Raw genomic sequence first — 7,465 nt, 5'->3', positions numbered from 1 at the left:
TAAGGAGTCCAGACTGGAAGGAACCTCCCGGGAGAGGATCTCATCCTTAACCTCGACGTGGAGACCCTCCAGAAAACGAGCGAGCAAAGCCGGCTCGTTCCAGTCACTAGAGGCAGCGAGAGTGCGAAACTCAATAGAATAATCCGTTATGGATCTATTCCCCTGACATAGGGAAGACAGGGCCCTGGAAGCCTCCTCGCCAAAAACAGAACGGTCAAAAACCCGTATCATCTCCTCCTTAAAGTCCTGATACTGGTTAATACACTCAGCCCTCGCCTCCCAGACTGCCGTGCCCCACTCACGCGCCCGTCCGGTAAGGAGAGAAATGACGTAGGCGATGCGGGCTGCGCTCCTGGAGTAAGTGTTGGGCTGGAGAGAGAACACCACATCACACTGAGTGAGGAATGAGCGGCACTCAGTGGGCTCCCCAGAGTAACACGGCGGGTTGTTGATCCTGGGCTCCGGAGACTCGGAAACCCTGGAAGTGGGCGGTGGATCGAGGTGGAGTTGGTGAACCTGTCTTGTGAGGTCGGAGACTTGGACGGCCAGGGTCTCAACGGCATGTTGAGCAGCAGACAATTCCTCCTCGTGTCTGCCTAGCATCGCTCCCTGGATCTCGACGGCGGAGTGAAAGGGTCCGGAGCCGCTGGGTCCATTCTTGGTCTGATTCTTCTGTTATGAACTTGAGTGAAGACCCAAAAGCGGTTTTAACAGAAAACAGAGTTCTTTAATGAAAATACAGGAATGGCATAAATCCTCTTCCAACGTTGTCAGCGGAACAAAAAGAACGTTAGTATAGTGCAGGATGCTCCTGCCAGGCAGACTCCGACAGGACAGGACAAGGTGGAAGCAAACGAGACGACAGCTTGCTTCTGGCATCAAAAAACACAAACAAGAATCAGACCCTGAAAGTAGCAGGAACAGAGAAAGAAATAGAGACCTAATCAGAGGGGAAGAGAGAACAGGTGTGAAAGAGTGAATGAGCTAGTTAGAGGAAATGTAGAACAGCTGAAGAATGAGAGACAGAGAAGGTAACCTAAGACTGTTAGCAAACTGGACAGAGTGAAGAGGCTATAAAATGTAGGTCCATTAATTTCAAATTGGTTTTAGTCATTTCAAAGTCGATTGAGACTGCCCAAAAGTAAAAAAGAAACAGGGTATTTTACTCAAACCAATCCCGGGACAGATTTCCAACATACATTCCATCTGAAATTCCCGTCTTTTGATGGATGTTTCTCCTCCCCGGACTGCGCACATGTGATGTGGGAAACGGTGGCCCGGTCATCTGGACTCCACCAAAGCTCCCCTTTAAGTCTGGGGTGACCACCAGAGCCCTCCTTGAATGCGATGGTTAATCATTGCCATGTGCTAACGGGAGGTCGGAGGGCACAGGAAATTTTAACGCACTCGAGGCAGCCATGAGAAAAGCATAGAGAGATGGTTGAGGGTGGGAGGGATAGGGTTGACTGTCTGAGAACAAGGTATTTTCTGTTTTGTGGAGGAGGGGATGTGAGTGGAAGGCGAATGTGGTTGAGGGGGGGGGGGGGGCTGGGCTTTGCTGGGATGTAGAAGTCAACCAATGACTTTGACAGAGACCATGTGACAGTCAAATGAAAGGTGTCAAGATCAAAAGAGAGGCGGACCAGTTCAATTCTCTTTCAAAAAAGGTCTTTCAAAAAAGGTCACTGTCCCAACCTTTAAAGTAGGTCTACCTCCTCGGTATGTACTCTACACTTCTTAAGTGCTCTCTTCTCCCTCTTTTTCACAGGAGTGCTGTCATGCTCCCATAAAGCCTCTTTTCTTTTCTTCGCCCATGATCCCGGGTGGTTAACCCCTCTATTCCACCCCCCCCCCCTCCCCCTACCACTTCATTGCTACATATCCTAAGCTATGACTGGACTATTACACATGTTAGACTGGACGTTGAGCTGACGTCTGTGCCCAGTGGGTTGTGCGTCCAATGACCCATTTCTATTGGCCATAGGTGGATGCTATTGCTCACATATCACTCTGGATCGAATCATGTCTACACCATTCTGAATCATGTCTACACTATTCTGAATCATGCTTATGGGTACGGTCAAAATGACCTTGCATGCTGAAGGGGGGTGACACTGGCTCTGCAATATCCTTTTGCAACCTTATACTACAAACCATTTAAAAGCTTTGCATTCCTGTCACCAGGAAATGAACACATGCCCATGACTAAGCTGAACAACATTATATGACCCCAAGCAATATGGCCGCCTCCGTCACTACACAGCCACAACCATGTTTACATTTTTCCCCTGCCAGAAAAAAGAGCGAAAAACAGTTGCTGGGGAATCCAAACAACAGCTTGGCCTGTGTGTTGAGAAAGCCCAGGGCTCTGTCATAATTTCCTGAACACAGCACCTCTTTAACACCCCTCTAGCACTCCTCCCCCTCCGTTCTCCTGGTACAGCGTGCTAAACTAGAGGCAGCGTGTCTGCCTACATCCTTGACGACGGGAAACTCTGCTAAAAGCTCACAGACAACCTCATTAATCCCCCAAAGACTTAACCCGAAGGAGTGCAGAGATTCGCTACAAGTCACTGCATGGTGGGTGTCCCACGACCACGCTAAGGCCCACTGGTTTTAAATAGTCATCTACTGATCAGTCTGCTTGTTTGTTTGGTTTACCCACCTCCAGGCAGGCTGGGACAATCCACCTTTTCAACCAGACTGCTACCTGCCAAGCTTCCCGACACACTTCCTCCTCTTGTGCCCAAATTATTTCCTTTGTTTGATTCCTTCTCGACACAGAGAGAAGGAGAACATTTGTGGACAAAACATTTGTGGACGTCGACCTATACCCAGTCCTCTCAACGCAAAGCAAAGAGGCTTACTTCAAAGAAGATTCCCTCTATTCAACCCTTCCTCCCAAATCTGGCTGATGACCAAACAACAACAAAAATAACATGTTCAATTGCTAAGACAAAAATAACACTATAGCTACATTACGTAGCGACAAGACGATAGCTATACTTCAAAGAAGAGTGGGACCTCCAAGGCCAATTGGTATGCTGAGAGAAGAGCCTCCATGTAAATGGATGTCTATCTCTTTCAAAGAGGGTCTAATCATCTGAGGCATCTAAGGCAGAGGCGTCACACTGAGTTGCCATCCCCGGCCATCTGCACAGACAGCGTCACTGCCAAGGCCTTCCTACGGGCGTGCTTGGCCAGGCAGCCGTGATGGCAGAGAGATGATATAGCTAGTTAGCTTGCTAACCAGGCTACAGCAGACCGGGAACGCTAAAGCTAGCTAGCACTACTAACCAGGTGCCGCAGAATAGGGCTTGGATTAGATGTATGTTGCCACCCAAGAACAGGAACAGCTTACCAGGACCCAATCTTTGATCTGATAGGAGATGGTTCTCCTCAGCATAGATCAGTGCTTAGGAGAACTGTCTCCCTATAGCTCCTGTAGCTGCAGTAGGCTGTTATGGAATAGAGAGCCAAGAAAACAAACAAATACACAGATTGACACTGAAAGTAGCTTTACGGGTTGAGCTGTGCTAGATTGCAATTCCCCAAGTGTAAGAATCTGTATTTTGTACTAAACTACAGCAATGACAGAAAAGCACCTATTGTATACAAGGAATACAATCCTGTTTAGTTAGCAACACTGACTTCCAAGGCCTTGTTTTGTCCACTTTTAAACTTCCCACATGGCAAAAAACGGGTTGAATCAAAGTTGTTTCCTTGTCATTACGTTGAATCAAGATGGAAAACCGATTGAATTTGAAAAAAGTAATCAATTTAAGGGATTTTTTTTTTTTTCACCCAACTTTTAACCTAAATCCAATGATACGGTGAAATGTTTTGTTGATTTCACGTTGAATTCATGTTAGTTGACTGGACGTTGAGCTGACGTCTGTGCCCAGTGGGTTGTGCGTATTGATATAACCTACTCGTAGACTACTACTTTTTTAGTGTCATTCACCCATTACTTCAGATGAAAGTTATCTTGTTTTCGGAAAGTGTGTGTTTCTCTGAGTGTGTGTGTGTGTGTGTGTGTGTGTTTTAGTGTTTGAGTGAGCGAGTGTGTTTTTCTGTGTGTGTGTGGTGCTGTGAATGTTGTGCTGGAGCAGCAGCTACCCCTATTGAAAGCTGAAGAGTGGTGGGCTATCTGCCTCGGCTCAGCAGCCTCTTCTCTCTCACTGTGCCAAACAGCCCACTCCATCTTTCCCTCTTTTATCAAATCCCTCTAGTCCTCTTTGGCTCCCTCACAGCTCAAACCCTAAACTATATCTCAAGCTCTACAACAAAATGATAATCCTAGAGCTAACTCAGAATATAGAGGTAATTCTAAAATGCTAAATAGCCTAAAAGCTACCTCTTGGTCCCGGAGCTAACTCAGCTAACTTTTGGAGATTAAATGGTAGCCAACTCTCACTGGCCAGAACTCTGTTGCACTCATATCCGTCCAGAGATTCCACTCACCCACAAGGGTGGAGGGAAAGGGAAGGAAACTGTCTGGAGCTGTAGCCAGCCTCCACTGCGGGCGCTTACTTTCCCCTTACTGACCCCAGAGGGAGGGAGTGTTGATTTCAACATGGAGGACTAGTTGGAGCACTGCAGAGAGGGAGACATGGTTCACTTACAGCTGCCGATTAAACCTCCACCACCAATGCCGATGCCAAGAGCTGAATAGAAAGCTAGCTAACGGGGTCCTGGGGCGCAACACCATGCTAACACAAGCGGTCGTCTTTACCTCTCGCTCTCCCTTCCCTCTCTCTCTCACTTTCCATTCCTTTTCAGTCAGCACTCTCTCCTCCATTCAGACAACCTAAACAGAAAAGTCTCTCTCTTTCTCCACTTGGCTCAGAGAGTTGGCAAGCCTGCCATCCTCTCTCCCTCCTTCCTCCATTCCTGGTTCCACTACGTGTTGCTCCCTTGAAAACACATCTAATGACATAGCCTTTGGAATGGGGAGAGTACAGGGTTCATGGAAAATACAGGGTAGGCCTGCCATTTCCAGTTTTATGGGACGTTCCTGGGCCGGGATTCAAAACGTTCTGTATTTTATTCCAATAGTAAGAGAGGGGGATTTTTTTTCAGTTCCTGTCTCCTGGCCTGTCTCTCTTCTGCTGGATCCAGGGCTGCCAAGACAAACAGAAAAGCAGCTGCAGCCAGGGTAAAAATAATTAATTCTCTGTTTGTCCCTGCAAGCTTTCCTTCACTAGAGCCCTTGTGCAAAATCTCCACTCAAAAACACTTGCTTGGTGTGTGTGTGTGTGTGTGTGTGTGTGTGTGTGTGTGTGTGTGTGTGTGTGTGTGTGTGTGTGTGTGTGTGTGTGTGTGTGTGTGTGTGTGTGTGCATGTGAAGCATCAGTGGGAAAGACCTGTGGTCGTGTGTGTGCATATCTGCCTTATTCAGCTGCTCTGAAATTACCGCTTTTTCAAAAATCCGGTCATGTTTGAACAGCTCTCTCTTTCTCTCGCCCTCTCAACATCCCCCCCCCCCTCTATCTTATCTCTCTCCACCGCTTTAGGGAATACCAACAGTGTTGCCATGGTTACCTCTCTGGTCCAAAACCATGGCAACGGAGGAGTAAGCGCACCATTCCAAGGAAGATGACAGTGCAGAGGAAGATAATTACTTTTGCACTCGCAGACGCAAGTCGCCATGCCAGGTTTTGCAGTAAATGTGCCGAGTCAGCATGGCTGCGAACGTCATATAGCGACGAGCTCACCGTGCAGCATCATGCACACTGATTGGATTATGAGCCCAAGCATGCTAATTGCCTAGCCTTTATGGAGCATGCTTAATTATTTGAATACTGCTATGTGCACAGCCAATAAAGGTATACAGTGTGGCTCGTATACAGCACAATAAGCAACTGCAGGGTGTCTCCTGTCTTATTGCGAACCTTAGCACACCCAGGAGAACAGTACAAGTTATTCCCATATAAGTGGTTTTAAGAGAGATATGTAGGAATCAGTCAGTAAAGCATCCCCATTGGTCGGTTCTCTTTGTAAACTCTAAAGTCTTACATAATTCTACTATCTGATTGAAAGATAGTTTTGCAACAACCATTATTTGTACAACATCCCTAAACAGTCTCTGATGTGTGTGTCAATGTCTTCTATCCAAACCTCCAACCCACATCGACATAAGATCTGTCTGAGTCCCAGCTATTGACAAGAGTTCTTGTTTTCTAGGGAATTGCTACAGACATGTATAATGTGGCCTGGGATGACAGCATGGATTAGGAGACCTCCGAACACACACGCACATGGATCACATACAGTAGGGCTTCCAAAGTAGCTTCCAGGAACGATTGAGTAATGGTAATAATAACCCACCGCCGCGAGAAGACGAGCCTCTGGCTGAGCTGACTCACGTCATGCCCGGGCACCAGCGGTGCTAGATGTCCCTGAGGGGAATATTCTTCGCCAACCCCCAGGCAGCTGCATACCAGGTGCAAGCTGCTAAGCCGCTGGCAAGAGAGATGACAAGGCAGACGGATATTCCTCCTACCATGTAAACTGTCCACAGACAAGTGTAGACACGTACGCACAACCACATACATGCCAGTGGAGGCTGCTGAGGGGAGGACGACTCACTTTATTCTGGTCATTATTATGAGTCTCCTCCACAGCCTCCACTGATACATACATAAACACACACACACACACACACGGAAGTATGAAGAAGTACACATGCAATGCATGTGCACATACACACACACATAGAAACATAAATAAGGGAATGAAGGTGTACACACACTTGTTCAAACACACACTTGTACAAACACACATGCACACACACAACCACACACCCACAGCTTAACTGGAAACCCCCCCCAAAAGCACACACACCCTTCCAAAATCCTGTCAACCGGCGACGTGTGGTCAATGACGTCAATCTCTAAGGTTCAGTTATCCCTTTAATAAACTGTAACCACAACAACCGGCCACAGAAATTGTGCAAGGGTGCAGAACGGCTCGGTTGCCATTTAAAGGCAAAGGTACACGTAATTCCAGACACAGTATGGTGATGATGTAATCCATGCAAGGATGTGCATGCCTGATGGTTGTATTAATGCAGGTCTGAGCATGTGCCCTCAGAAGCCTAATAGTCAAGGTGGTATATTTTTGCAGCAGTCTGGATTTGCACATGTAATGCAGCTGACCACTTGTTCTGTTGAGCAGCACTTCTAGGGATTTGCTATCATCTGGGAGATGAGAAGTGCCAACTAAGGCCAGACAGGCATATGAGCAACTGGCATAATTTTTCGTAAATGAATTGGTCATAGTGAAAGCAAAATTGTACATGTTTTCTTACTTGTCTAGATGATTGTGTCATTCACCATGTAGCATCATGTTCAATATTTCACTTGGACATTGTTTGCTGCTGTGTGGTCTACCCCAGACAGTCAAAATACCTAGAGTTGTAGTTAAATTGTTTCTATTTTTGTTACTCTGGGGAAAATACTGT

This window comes from Oncorhynchus masou, unplaced genomic scaffold (assembly GCF_036934945.1).
Source record: "Oncorhynchus masou masou isolate Uvic2021 unplaced genomic scaffold, UVic_Omas_1.1 unplaced_scaffold_127___fragment_2___debris, whole genome shotgun sequence".
Classification (NCBI taxonomy): Eukaryota; Metazoa; Chordata; class Actinopteri; order Salmoniformes; family Salmonidae; genus Oncorhynchus; species Oncorhynchus masou.
This window is presented reverse-complemented; position numbering follows the sequence as displayed.